We start from the raw sequence: 16196 nt of genomic DNA on the forward strand, positions 1-16196 counted from the left end.
GGATTGCCGTTCAACCTGCCCTTATTAGGGCTTCTTGCCATAAGGCAGAAGACCTATTGTAATTACTGATGTTTTTATTATTATTATTATTATTATTATTTATTTTTCCGCCGTATTTTGTTCCAGCGCTACAAAGAGCACCAGTGGACAGAATCGCTTGAAAAAAATCAGGCAGATGCGCACCGAGGTGTAGATATTCCCCATTAAAATCTCTAGGCTGTGGGCCCAATAGCAAAGGGCAGATAAATCAAAATTAATTCGAAATTTTCAATTTGAAATGTAAATATCTCCGAAACTACTGCTGCAATGACTACCAAACTTCTTGAGCAGATGCGCAATCAAAATGTCTATAATTTCGCCTGGACGGGTCGAGTCGCTAAAATGCACCGTTTGGCCGCTATTTGCGATTGAAGTTTTTGCTGCTGTTTTTCAGCCCAATTCTGACTACTTTGCTCCCAAAATCTGCTGCACTACAACTACAACAGCTACCGCTTTCAAACTTGCCATACTTTGTCTCTAGGCACCTCCCTGCGCAACGACATCGTCAAATGCGACAATGTGGATTCGATGGCCGCCACTTCGGCTCAAAAGTTGACTACAAAAACGTAAACAGGCTTCTCTCTGAATTTTTTTGCAAGCCATACGTAGCAGATACAACACTTCAAATACATGTTCTGAAGTTGCTTTTGGCTGGTGAACAATTTTTGTTCTTAGTCATATATCAAAAGTCACATGATGCGGCCGCCATATTGGATTGAAGCTGTTGAAAGGAAATTTGCAGATTTTGTGAAGTACGCATTTTCCGCAATCCATAACTCTGAAAGTTTTGCCAGCAGAACATTGAAATTTTGCAGATATAGAATACCTACCTAAAATATGTCGCAAGTGAAAGTTTGTTGCGATATCTTGCTTAGTTACGCATATGGAGATGTTTACATTTGTTGTTTATTTTCCACTCAGATGTATTTTCAAAAAATCGCAGCACCATGACTATTACAGCTACGCAGCTAAAATCTTGCAGTGTGCAGTAACTTGATGTGTTGAACATTTTTTGTTCTTTGATGCATGTCAAAATGTGAATTGTTTGGCCGCCATATTGGATTTTCTCAGATTCTTATGACACTGCATTTGAAACGCTGTAACTACTAGAGTTTTACACAGAATGACGTGAAAATCGGCATAGTGCATCAGCATGAGATGCTTCACATTTCGTGTTCTTACATGTATATCAAAAGTTGCATCGTTTGGCGGCCATGTGGCTTTGAAAATGGGAGAAATCTAATATGCGTCTAAAACGGCATAAAACAGCATATAACTCCATTACTATTGATCCGATCGCTTCCATATTTTGCATGTGGCTTGGTCATGTGAAGGCGAACATTTTTGGGCGGGGGTCAAAATTCGATATCTCGTTTGGCCGCCATCTTGGATTGAAGTTTTTCGTTTGTCGGGGTTGCCATGGCAACAAAAGTTGAAATCCGAATGACTTGATTTTTACAGCATTGTTACGCACAGTCAAGGGGATGCTATGTGCAAAATCACAACTCAGTACGTTGAATAGTTTCCGAGATAATGGAGATACAGTATTTTGACGGACAGACATACGAACAGACAACGGACAAGTTTGTCAGCAAATCTAACCAGCGCATATGATACAGCGGGTCCAGGCAAATCAGAAACACTAATTGCTTTCAACCTAGATGCAATAACAATGTCGTCTTAGCCCGCGAAAGAAAGGTCTTTTTCTTGTGTCTAACCAGTCAAATGACCTTGACACGTGACCTTGGTGACCTTGACTAAAAAACAATGTTTGTTTGCCATGCTATCAAATGCAAGTGTCAAAACTCCTGAAGTTCAAAAACCTAAGCAGTTGTGTGCTCTTAATACAAATTCTTTTCTCAAATGATGAATCCAACAGTTGGTCTCACTCTTTGTCCATCTCACAATGCACTCTCACAAAAAAATATTCCAATGACATAGGCAATACTTATGACTATTTTTTACTGCTTAATTAAGGAATATTGGGTAAGGATGACGAAAATACTGCTTGTTCTTATTAGTGTTTTGTTGGATTTAAAGACACGAAAACCCACAATACAACAATTGCTAAAACGTTGCTTGCAGAGCGAAAACAACTTTGTAGTAACAAATTATCACAATGATAATTCAAGGTCCAGGGTAGAATATGCATTCAGCAACCCATGCTTGCCATAAAAGGCGCCTAATGAAAACAAGTGGTCAGACTTGCTTACTTGGTTGACACACATCAACAGTCCCCAACTGCACAGATTGAATATCATGTTGTTGATCACAAGATTGTCTTGTCCAGACTAGATTATTTACAGACCGTCGTCATATAGCTGGAATATTGATGAGTTCGGTGTAAAACTAAACGCACTCACGGTCTGTTTTATTGACACATGTTTGTCTGGCGGCCTGTTTGCTAGAGCAATATGCAATACACAACTTCAGTCATTGACCACATGCAATTTGAACTTAACGCCTATCAGGCTATACACCACAAACAAAATAAACCAATTTAGGACTCTTGCATCTGAGGCACATTATGTAATTAGGCAGGTCATACTTGTACACATAACATGTTTTCATGGTTGTGGGTTGCAAACAAACATCCATTTTTCTCGAATGATTGGATTTGATAGAAATTTATGCAAACAGCTGGTCAGTACAAAGTCCTGCTTTGTACTTGGACCAATGACACTTTCCAGCCACACAGTACTTCACCATCTCTACTGAGATGAGTTTTGATTGGATCGAACGCAAATTCAGAGAACATGTATTTACAAAACATCTGTATATAACAACGTCTTCTAGTGTATATGATTGTGTTTGACAACCGTATTTGAATCCATACTGATAAAACGAATAAAGTACAATAAAGAAGTTGTTATTGTTAAAGAATTTTATGTTCCTTTGCCTCGCCATCCTTCTGAAATGCCTATCAAACAGATGCTCTTTCTGTACACATGAGCCCTCAGCATATCAACAAATGAACCAGCCACTCAAAAGCCAACTTTACACTTGAGTGCACATCCACCCGCTATGGCTGGATTCAATCACACTGTGGCTTCCTTTCAAGGGAAGTAGGCCCAAGTACAGATATTGCACTTTTTGAACCGTGATTGTATGCTTATAATTTTGATTATTTGCCTTTTTACAAGCAGCAGCAGATATTGCATGTCATGAATAAATGTTAATTTTGTTTTCATTGTGTTTTTTCGTTGCATGTGACCTTAACTCACCATACTTCTAAAATGCCCATTTAACAGATCACTACCATATATAGACATAAAAAAGCCCTTAGTATCAACAAATAAACCAATCAAACATTTCTTTACATTTGCACCCATACCCACCTGCTCTGACTTGATTCAGTCTTCTGCATGCTTTGTTTCAAGGGAAGTAAATCCAAGTACATATTGCTGGACTTTTCATATTCATTTTGATTGTCTTTTTACAATCAATGATAATTGTAATGTGTTTTATTATGTTTGTTCTTTTTGGTTGTATGTTATCCTAACAAAACCCCACCGGTGGGGTAGCCTAGTGGTTAAAGCGTTAGCTCGTCGCACTGAAGACCCAGAGTCAGTTGCTCACATGGGCACAAAGTGAGAAGCTCATTTTTTGGTGTCCTCTGTCTTGATATTGCTGGAATACTGCTAATACCAGCATAAAAGTAAACTCACACACTCACTTAAAAAACCCAACATATCCACATAATATGATTTGCATCAATTATCATTTGCAAAAGTTGCTTTGGATACAAAATTTCATGATGAGAAATGTCATTTCACTATTGAACAATTATCACTTATTGTAAAAATATTAGACATCGTTCAAAACACAATACATTTTCATGGTATTCAAACCCAAACAAATTTTCTTTCATAAAGATCATTTCCACACATGGAATACAAAAGGCAGTCCTTCTGTGCAATCAAAATTTCATGCACTTGTAACTCAAAATTGAATCCAGCTCATTCATACCATTTGTGATAGTACTGTTATCACATTTTTTACTGGACAACCACCTTGGACCATTTTTGTCAGTGCAATTTCATAAAGTTCAATTTCAGGCGGTATGCTGTTCACACTGGTAAACTGACGGGTAATAAATTACTAACTGACATTAGGTAGTCTGATTAAATGGGTTAAATGAATCAGTCCTTGACACCTTATCAGCAGACACACTAGTAAATTTAAAGGAAAATGGTTGATAAGTCACAAGACATAATCATAAAAAAATAATGTTTCACTTCATCCATCACTTTAGAATTTAGGTTGAAGTTGACATCACTGATCACACAGTTCAAGACATGAAAGAGCCTGTGAACACTGTACTGCAAGTGGACAGACATGTCTCCTTCAAAAGTCACACACTATTAGCCACCTTTCTCTGCTATCAAACACTAGTGTGAACCTTGACACAATTATGACAATGTGATTTCTGTATATTCCATCTGGGGTAGTGGATTATTCATCTCTAATGAGGTCATGCAGCAACTGCCTGTTTTGATATCTACAATATATTATGTTCACAGACAACGCCTGACACTTTGACCATATATTTTTGAATGAATGTTTGTCTGTGAATCATTTAGAAAATATGGGTTAACTAAATCTTTCTTTAAAAAGCAAAGTAAAATTATTTTTGCTCAAGAAATATAAGATATGCAAATATACAAAATGATCATGAAATTGATAACCTACTCATCCAACACAATTTCAGCAGTAAACAGATGTGATGCTCTTTAAGATTTTTTCTTTATTAGAATGATTTGACTGAACAGAACATAATGTTGAAGGCATTAATTTAAGCGCAATTAAGAAATTATCCTTTTTAAATATTAAAGGGGTATCTTGTTTCATTCTTCATCACTGATTCCAATACAACTCTCTTGTAAGTTGTGTGAATAGTTGGACAGATTGGTATGATATGGCTGTTTAAAATTAAACAGCCAGTGGTAACTTTAAAAAATTACCAGATCAGATACAAGCATGCCTGTCCAATTTTCAAGAATGAAAAAAAATATAATATATTACTGCATGCATTATATTATAATGATGAGACTACGCTTCATGACCTGATTTAGAAACTAGAAATTGGTTGCTTTTTCTGCCACACAATCAAAATTATAGATATCTGAATCATAGATGAGTACAGATGGTCACTGTGAATTTTTACTCACACAGCACCACACAGGCTACTTTTGAAATTAGATGGTTCATGATGAAAATAGACTGTTGCAGGTGGTCGGACAAGCAGCAATTTTAAACGGTGATATGGCTTAACAAAGCAAAACATTAAATGCTTTTGTTGCTCCCTCCATTATTTGAAAAAAAAGCACAGTTGTGTACAAAATGCTAAAGCTAAATAATGCAAATTTCTGGAACTGGTCAAACAGTGGGCACAGCTCCACAAGTAAAACATCCCTACATGAGAGGTGGTAATATTTGTCAGAGAAGATTATATGATGTAGCCTCATGGTTATGTGGTTTGTTTCAGATTTCATGATGGACACAAAAGGAGCGAGAAAGAGAACCCATGAGCAGTCAGAGGAAAACAGCTACACGGGATATATTCAAAATATATCGCCTGTGAAACTCAGCAAAAGAAACTTCAGATATTTCAACGCTGTTTTGCAAACAGATAAAGAGTATAAAGAAATGGTCATTTTCAATGACCGAATCCACAACACCTTCACACTTGCAGAGAAGCAAAGGTAAATTGAGTCTGCAACCACAGGTCAACTCATGCCAGTGCTGACTTTCATACTGAATATATTGCATAACAAACTATAAGTAAAGTTCATCTCCACTGTTTGTGTTTCATGTGTTTTTTTAATTTGTTTTCAGTTGTGTTTTTTTGTAGTGCGTAGTTCTTATGCAGTGAAATGTTTTGATGAATATCTAGTACATTAAGCGAGCTGAACAGTTGTTTTGGTCATTACAATTAAACCGCCTTGCTATTCATTGTTATAGTGTCATATTTAGAAGTTGGAAATCAAGTAGAACAAGTACATATGAAAGATAATTTCATTAATTTTAGTGTGAATCACACTTGAAAATGATATTTGAACCTGTACTGAAACACTGTGCTCTTGAATTATAGAAGTTGTCATCCATATATACTTGCTCTACCTTCTTGCTATTTCTTCACATTAAGTTACCATACCAATTCAGTGTCATTCGTGGTTTCACAGTATCAATTATGTGATTTCATGCTTAGTCAAAAGTTACTATACATTTATTGTCATAGTTGTAAGAGTACCTTTGCAATGAAATATGAATTAGCATCACTATTATCAATTGAGTTGAACCTCTAATGTATAAAATAAGACGTCACAGTGACAAAAATCACAAATACATTTGTGTTTATCTTATTGCAGAAGCCCAGTCAAGCTCACAAACTGTGAGCTTCTGCCCAACAGAACAAATGTGTCCAAAATGGACCTCCGATTTGGAACAACTGCTAAACTGCAGTATTTAGACAGCCTGCCATATAAATTCCAGCAGGTGACAGATGTTGTTACTGAGGAGACCACGTCTCCAGATATAAACAGCCAGCAAGTTATGTTAATGGCTGTGAATACTAAGGTATGTACAATGATGCAAATTCAGCAACTCCTTACACTATCAAATGGGATTATTGTGATTAATGGGACCTGTGTTGACTGACACTGTAAGAAAGCGAAAACACAAATCAAAACATTATGTGTATGTGAATGATTCATGTTTCAAACATTTGATAACAGCTGCTGATAATGAATAACATTACTTATTTCCAGCAAATCTAATTTTATAATCCTTAAAATAAATGACTAAAAATAGATTTGAGAGACTATTACACATTTATTGCAACCATTATAGTAATATGATGTTTTTGCAAAAAATTATGTATTAAAATGACTCTTTCATATATTTCTAGGTCAACATTACAGCCAAGGTAGGCTGTACTCTCACTGAAAAAGAAGTCCTCATGTATGGCAAACTGACACAGATGAAAAAAGTGATCATCTGTGACAATGCTGGATGCATTCCTATGGTACTTTGGGAACAGCACAGAAACCAAATCTCAGAAGGAAATTCGTTTTCCTTCATGAATGTAGCCATAAAACAATATGCTGGTGAGCATTACCTGACAACAACGCCAGCCACAAAGATAAAAGAAGTGGACGAAGTCCTTTGCCAGGTGGAGGCTGTACTTCCAGCAACAACTGGCACCATTCAAAGTGTCCAAGTACAAAAGATTTTGTTGTGTGCCAACTGCCACCATGCAAAGGACGTTAAACCATCCACCACTACTTTCAAATGTGACAGCTGTCAGATGCGGCAGAGATCCAATAGCATTATAGAACAATACAAAACAAAATTCACGTTGAAGTGTCTGTCAACTAACGAGACATTACAACTTTCAGCTGAAGGATCATGTTTTAGAACATTCTTAAGTGCCATCAAATGTGATGAACTTGATACAGACTTTATAGAGGAAGCTATGCTGTCATTAGCCAAAGTGAAAGTGTGCTATCAGAACAGAGACGTGTTGACTATGGAGGCAGTGTAATGCTGTAGATTTTCAGGCATACTACGGTAATTTACTGAGATTTTGATAGGCTAAACAAAATATAAGGCAGGGTTACTTTTGTGCTATTTTATATGTTTGTTTAATGTGGCTGAAATATTGCTGACTTTGGGATGATTAACCAAGATTTTCAGGGGCAGTTTATTTTCATGTTATAATATGTTTGTTTAATGTGGCTGAAATATTGCTGACTCGGGGATGTACTATACAAAATTTTCAGGAACAGGGGTACCTTAGTGTTATTTGATATGTTTGTTTAATGTAGCTGAAATATTGCTGACATTGGTTTTGATAAGACATTAATAAAATGGTTGATTGTGTGTTTGTCTTTCTGTGGTTATTTATCATTGACACAGGTGTACTTTTCCTAGAAGTGTTCAGGCTAAACATTTTATGATGCACAAATGACACATTACAACCACTACTATTATTCAGGAGATTGACAATGTCCTCCCAAATCAGTGAACATGAAGACAGAGAACGAGCCCTTTGCCAACATGCTTACCTCAACACAAATACATATTCTAAATGTGGTAAGATAGTGTATCTTTGAAGGTGTCTCAGTCAATCCGAAAAAGGACAAAGACTCATTTTTCATCAATCATTAGTAATGTGGGAGCCAATCTATGGTTTTCAGGTAAATACTGTAGCAGACATATTCAGTGAGAGACAATGGTATACAGTCTTTAAATGCAAACCTATAATTGCAATTCACCTGACAAAGGGACGAGGAATAGTCCATAAACACTGAAACGTACAAGGAGGAAAAAGATTTCTTTCATAATACTTGCTTTTTCCTAGGTATTTTCAAGATTAATGCTTTCTGTGTTTTTTAAATAATTGTTATGTTTCTAATTTCAAAATTTTCATGGCTATGAAGTGTTCTTATTTTACAGATCTCTTTTTTCATGATTAAGAGCTCATTCAAATAATAATGTTTATTATACATCTTTTTAGTCTAGATCTACCCGATTCTACAGGTAAAAGACCTGTAAACTGAACACACAGATGTTTCAATGTTAGTGTCAAAACAATTTTGATAATTACAATAACAAATATATTTATAGGGGAATGGAAAACTACTTATCAACCTACACATGCGATAAAGAAATAAATGTGGTAAAAATTCCGCCCGTAACCCCCGCTTGAAATATATCTTATTTATCAGGATTTTTTAGAAGTTTTAGGGTCTCGACTCTTAAGGTTAGGGTAAGGATGTTGTTTAGAATTAGAACAGTGGTTAGTGTTAAGCATTTTAAAAATAAATAAACAAGTTGTTATATATTACAGTGTGATAAAATAAAACGGGGTTACGTTTTATGTTTCGAAATAAATATCCAGTAACCTCTCATTGTCCATATAGCGTTTCCAACTTTAGATAGCAAGTCCACACCATTTTTAGATCAACGGTTCAGATTTTTAAAACTATTTTTCCAAGGTTTGTTGATACATCAGCATTGCAACAAACTTTACCTGATTAAATTCTGTCCATCCGTTCTTGATCAACAAGGTGATCAAGCCAACTACTGTCAACTCTGCGAAATGTCCACATTTCCATTTTTGTGAAAAAAACGTCACACCTATTTATTTCAAGTACCAAACTATTTTAAGTAAATGTTGTTGAACCACAAATATATTAATAGTCTTTTCTATCAGCACAGTGCTTTACAGAGGAAAAATGTTTCATCTGAAATTATACGTCTTCTTTGAACATCCTAGAACTTCGAATCAACGTATGTTTCAGGTCTGCAGAAGAAGAAAGAAACGGTTCATTAAACATCATGACTGATGTACAATGTCAATGTTGGCAAAATCAGTATCTTAACACTAAATTATTGAAACAGATTCAAGTTAGAGAGTCAAGATTATGAAGTGCTACCTTTGTTTTGCATCAATTAAGATGAACTTAAGATTGTAACATGTTTTCATATATTCTAATCTTAAACCCGTATCACCAGTGTTGAAGATTCAATTTAGACAGTGCTTTTAAAGACAGTGCTGAAGATACCATGTTTCAAACCTGAAGCAAATCTGATCCTGAATTATATCAGGGTATGTTGCGGGTATGTTGTGATGCTGTAATGTGCAAAAAATACTTACTCTCTACCCAAATCTACATCATGTGTTTATGTAAGTGCTATGACATCCACAAATGAATAATGCTGAATTCTGCTTAAATTAAAAGATCAGTAAAATATTGTCAGTTTTCAAATATTACTATTATTAGCCACAATTTTGTGTTCTATGGCTGTCACTTCTGGATACAGACAGAAAATACATGTAAATCTGAAAATAACATACATATTGCACAAGGTATTTGAAACATAAATAATGCTTTCCTACCTGTTTAATAATCAAAGTACACACATTTGAACACTTTAAAACATATTAAGCATGTTAAATAAAATTACTCAATGAATGAGTTAATGACACAATCATTGTTAGCTGGATTCACACATGGAGTTGTCTGCCCCTGGCAATACACCCCTCCCTCACACAAATCTATCTGAAATGTGCATCCCTGGTTACATTAAGTTAAAATTTGTTTTATAATGGAGAGGATTGATGTGTGCTTATGATAAAAATAATCTAAAGTGTGCCATCGATTGATAAAACAAATTTCAATGTTCAGCAATATTTTAAAGGGTTGGAAAACTATGAAAGAACAGAGCAGACCAACCTTTTTCGCCAATGGCGCCAACTCGGGAATATCTTCTGAAGGGACCAGTCGTTGTTTTTCACCCAAATACATCGTGGAAAAAGCTAGAACGCGTAAAACAAGGACCCCCAAAATTGGACCAGGTTTTCATGAGTACTACAGAGTTACGTCCCTTGACAACTCACTTAGTGTGGACTTGCTACTTTAGACTATCACGCCTCACACATACCACGAAAAAAGGTGACATCACACGCAAACTGTTTCAAGTTGTACCATATCCCGTAGTAAACGATGATTGCCGTTGTATAAATCACTGTGGATGCGAAATTCAACAATTAATGAACGCAATATCAGCACCATATACTTCGAAACTGAAGAATATTACCTTGAACGCCGTTGCTGCCCTTCTCAGTAGTGAAAGACGTACTAACATCTAATGACAACAGTTAATGTACTGAATGGGCAAGCTTGCACAGCGCTTTGTCTCCTCACAGCGACTAATTGCACACGATGATGCCAGGAGCTAAGATTTTCTAGCTACAAACGCAAACTGGTGCGTTTTCCTATACCATTCTATATTAACGGTAACATTTGTAAACATAAATAAGTACATTGTCATCGGCCATTACTTTGCATCCACGCGCAAAGTCAGGTGGTATAGCTGCAATAAAAATAAAAAATTTGTTTGCTATCTTGTTTTCCAAGTGAAGTTTTTTTAAAAAACCAATCCTAGTTCCTGATCAAAATGAGAGCTCCTTTAAACAATCATTCTTGCAGTGGAAACGTTAAGTATTATGATAAGGACAATCTGGACAGAAAGGGCATAATGGTTAATGAAACTGAACATAAACTAGGACAATATGCTGACGATACTCAGCTAATTACAGATGGATTCGAAAAAAGACTTAAAGCGGCAACTGAAACTCTGAACAAATTTCGCCAAATCTCAGGACTCAAAATTGAACATAGATAAAACCAATGCTATTTCGATAGCTTCAATGTCCAAAGGTAAGGTAACTTTAGCCAATGACCTAAACCTTGACTGGCACAAAGGGAACTACAAAATTTTAGGAATTATTGTAAATGCTTCCATAAATTATCTGTAGCTGATTAATACAAGCACAGGCGTAGAACCTCGTAACAACAGACTACATGCCAGTTGGCGCAAAAAAAAAAAAGAACTTCTATTAGAAAAATCACTGCCATTAAAACTATGGCAATCTCAACTCTTGCAGTCATTTTCACACCACTGTCACCTGAAACATTCATACAAAAAACTTAATAAAATATTTGTGGATTTTTATCGAAAAACAAAAATGACAAAATAAGGAGATCAATTAACAGAAATTATCATGATGGACGTCTAAGAATGATTGATAAAAAAGTAATTTAGTTAGCCAATAATGAGCAAACAGTCATTTTGTTGGCAGTTAATCCTTTGAAAGAAGGAAGATGCTTTTACACAGACACAGACACGACACAGTGTATTCAGTATAGGTTAGTAAATGGACATACCTACACACTACCTTTTCACAAATCCCAATTTAAATCCGCATTAAAGTTTTTAATCAATCAGCGCGTCATCGTTTAATTTTTTGACCTATACAGACACAAGAAATGTCAAATGGGGACTTTTGTCAGGTAATCTAAGTGGCGTTACCACTAATTACTAGTATACCTGTTATAAATTCATTAACTGAGCATCAAGTGAATGATGATAAATAACGTGTAGGATGAAAAACGTAGTAGATTGTGAAAACATATAGCTTTCATTTTTCTCGACAGCTGTCGATATTTCAGGTTTGTACAAACCAGTACATTAAGCAGTTTACCCCTCGAAATATAGATGAATTCTGCATGGACCCTCATTTCTATATCTACTTTTACATTACGAAGATGCGCCGCTCTGACTGGTTGAAATTTCGTTTGCGGCTCAGAATTGTGCGCTGTTGTCAAAAAGGTCATTTTAAGGTAATACAAGATCGAAATGAGTTGTTGTAATTACGAGGTTTCATTTATAACGATGTCGAAGAGTGATTAATGCATTTGCACCCCCTAGAGTATATGTGATCTTTAACTGTGCTGACCCTCCTAGCCTCTTTTTTGTTCTCACACGTGATATTGTTTTCAATAGCCCATTCCATATAATTTTCACAGCAATTCTCTCTTTACACAAAACTGAATATTTAATTGAGCATCCACAAAATATCATAAGTGTTCACACTAGACACATTTCAATGGACTGCATTCTAGATATTGTTGTTTCAGAGATGACATAACTTTATGCGTGATCAACTTCTTTATAGTCATGGTAAAATTTGGTATAGATTCTTATACCAATGATGGGGTACACCTCTTTTTATACAACACACATGCACATATGATAATGAAACAACATAGCAAAGGTGGGAAATAAAGCATCAAAAAAGTAAAATGATGAGCTACGATAACATTATAATGAACTTAGACAACATTAATGAGATAAGTGGAATTACCATGACAATAAGTAGGATAATGAGGCAGAAGCCAAGGTAGTGGATGATAATTTAGTGGGAAACCAGTGATGAGAAATCTGACAGGTTGCTGAAAGCTACAGTAAGTTTTGTGATAAATATTTGTGGATTAGATGATGTAAGTTCACAGAATGTAACAGTTCTGATCTCTATTAATATAAAGATTAATCATGTTTATTGTTTGTAAGTGTTTTGACAATGTCCCACTTGATGTTGTGTTCTAAAAATATGGTGAAAAAATTTCCGATTTGGTGTCAGCTTCGAAGATGCCATATTTTTATGCGCATATTGCGTGGCCTGGGTATTTCACAAATATAGTAGCTGTTACAAACGCATACGAGTAAAAGTGAGCCTGACACCGTGTTATTCTTTCCCCCGTGTTATTTTTATATGTAAGAAATGAGTTTGCAATAAAATGATCTCAATATACAGAACTGCTAATACTCTCAGTTCAAGACAATGAACCAACAGTTACATGATTTCAAATAAGTGATACCATTACTCCTTTCAAGAACTAAGTTAGAGACACAAATGGATACATTGTAATAAAGACAAGAAGCCCCCATCGCTGCTCGCAGCTATATTTTAACATCCAGTTAATGAACCATCGTGATGGATGACCAGGGTGGAGGGAGGAACTCTAACGACAAACCAGCCAACCAAACTTAGTGCTGATGTATGTACAGTCGAGCATGCTTTCTATTGAGAGACCGCTATTCGGCTCTTGCCTGAAGGTTGTTTCATCAGGGTCTCAACTTTTAACGACGCAACGAAGCTTTGCGTGGTTGGCGTGAAGGGCGTTTGGGCTAATGCAGTTCTTATTCTTCATTTTGTACGTGAAGTTCTGATTTGGCTTTGCAAGGTATTGTGACAGGTATAAGGAAAGGAGACACTTGTGAAATCCACAAGATCATCACTGTATATTTATGATGGGAAAGTGGACAGATGTAGTGCACGTTTTTAGCCATTGACGCAAGCAAACAAATGTCAGTCATGATGTTTTCACAAAGCTTACCATTAAAGCAATATGTCATAGCTTGCAAAAGAATTCTTACTATTGATGATATTTTTCTGAAAACCCGTGACTTTTTCCGGTGGGCCTCTGTGGTAAACAGTCAAGTTCGCATGGCAGTTGAAAAACGCACATTAAACTAGATCTTTAAAAAAGTTAAACACTTTAAAACAGATCCAGGGACAGTCAGTAATGCATGCTACCCTAGTTTTCCATACAAACGTGAAGGTCTAGATTTGAATATTGGCCTTCAGGATCCCATGCTTGCCGTACGAGGCGGCCGGGTGGTCAGGCTCGATGACTTGATTGGCACATGTCATCAGTTCCCAATTGCGCAGAAGCTCATACTGTTGATCATTGGATTGTCTGGACCAGACATGATTATTTACAGACCGCCGCCATATAGCTGAAATATTGCCGAGTGCGGCGTAAAACTAAACTCACTCACTCACTCACTCACTTTCTGTACGAGTGAACATGAAAAGACGCGTCTGTGTGTATGACTAAACGCTATCTGTATGCCGTACTGACGAGAGGACGCTTTTACCAGTATTGGCCTGAAGTATGTATAACCAGTTATACATGAATATTTGCACAGTTTCAACCAATGCGTATCGCCAACAAAGTTCAGTATCGCGCCGAGTTTAGGTAACTTGATCCGATTCTGTAAATATGGAAGAGTATTAGTGCCACAGTCTAAGCGTCAAGTATCATCTACGCAGATGAACGCATGCTCTACTGATATGATAACCTTTTTCTACTGTGAGACGAACACACTTCCATAGAAATATCCTCTTCCCTAAACTGTTAAGTCAATATTCGGTATGATGTTTGTCTTGCCCTTCTCGGTGCAGAACGTGCTTGTCTGTGTTGGTAGATGTATCGGGTGAATATGTGGGCCATATGTACTCGGTACTTTGTTGATGAGTTGCTAGGCGTCGCTATGGAAATCGCGGACGCCTACGATCGTGAGGTTTTGGTCAAAGATTCATTAAAGGTGGTGACAGAAAATGCACCCGTTTTGAAAAAAGATCCGGTTGTGAACAGGCAAGGGGTTGAATTGGAGGTGGTGTTTGGTAGCTTTAGGAGTGCATGTCCTCACAGGCTAACCTTAAACTGCTCTTCCGAAGGCATTTGATCCCTTGGGAGGTGCGATGCACGCACGATCCAAAGATTGTGGAAATATTAATGGAAAGCTTTTACCATTCATATGGTGAATAAATTGTTTTAGTTTTCTTTTTGTTATTGTTGTTGTTGTTTTTGTTTTTGTTTGTTTTTTTGTTTCATGTTGTTCTTTGTCTACTCCCCACCTTTGATTTCTTCATTTCTTCTACGTGTTATTTATGTCACATCTAACGTGTGTCAGGACCTTATCACACGTTTCTCACATTCACGAGATGCACGTGTACACGTGGAACTACAGCCTCGGGCATATCGATGATCTATAAATATCGTATATAATGGTTAAATTCTCTTTGACTGATTTACCCAAGTGAGTGGACTAGAAACAGCAGTCGAACTGCTTCATATTTAGATCTCTGCATCAAAAAGAGAAACCATTCACAAGACATTAAGTTGCAAAGGCCAGCAATAGCTCTATGTCGAGCGACATTCCTGCTCCAGGCACTAAGGGGTGTGATACTATCAAGTTAACTCTTTTCAGCTATGATGCCACAGATCCATACGACTAAGACTTTCGTTTAAAAGTGCTTTGATCAAGATTCCACTTTCAACTTAGACATTCAGAAATGTTTTTGGAAGACCTGTAAAGGACATTACAAAACTTGATTCGTGAGTAACGAAAATGTTTGGTGCACTTCCCTATTTTGACTTTGTACCACATGTTTCTGTGTTTCTTCAGGTATATGATAGACGTGCCTTTGCGTGTGTTTATGATGGGTTCCAACGGTGGGGCAGAATATGCTTAGCCTTTTTTCATCTACACCAGGTGTTCTCACTGTATGACAGTGACTGATACACACATGCTTATGATGTAGTTGGAATCGCCCAAAGAAGAATCCTCATGGTTGTGTCACTTGTATTGGCATTATTCCGAGTGGTGGTGGGGTAACCAGTTATTAAAGTGAATGAGTTTAGTTTTACGCCGCACTCAGCAATATTCAAGCTATATGGCGGAGGTCTGTAAATAATCGAATCTGGACCAGACAATCCAGTGATCAACAACATGAGCATCGATCTGCGCAATTGGGAACCGATGACATGTGTCAACCAAGTCATCGAGCCTGACCCCCCGATCCCTTTAGTCGCCTCTTACGACAAGCATAGTCACCTTTTATGGCAAGCGTGAGTTGCTGAAGGCCTATTCTACCCCGGGACCTTCACGGGTCCCCAGTAATTAAAGCGTTCGCTCATTACACCGAAGACCCCGGTTCGATTGGCCGGTACAAT

Source organism: Haliotis asinina, chromosome 3 (assembly GCF_037392515.1).
Source record: "Haliotis asinina isolate JCU_RB_2024 chromosome 3, JCU_Hal_asi_v2, whole genome shotgun sequence".
NCBI classification, from domain to species: Eukaryota; Metazoa; Mollusca; class Gastropoda; order Lepetellida; family Haliotidae; genus Haliotis; species Haliotis asinina.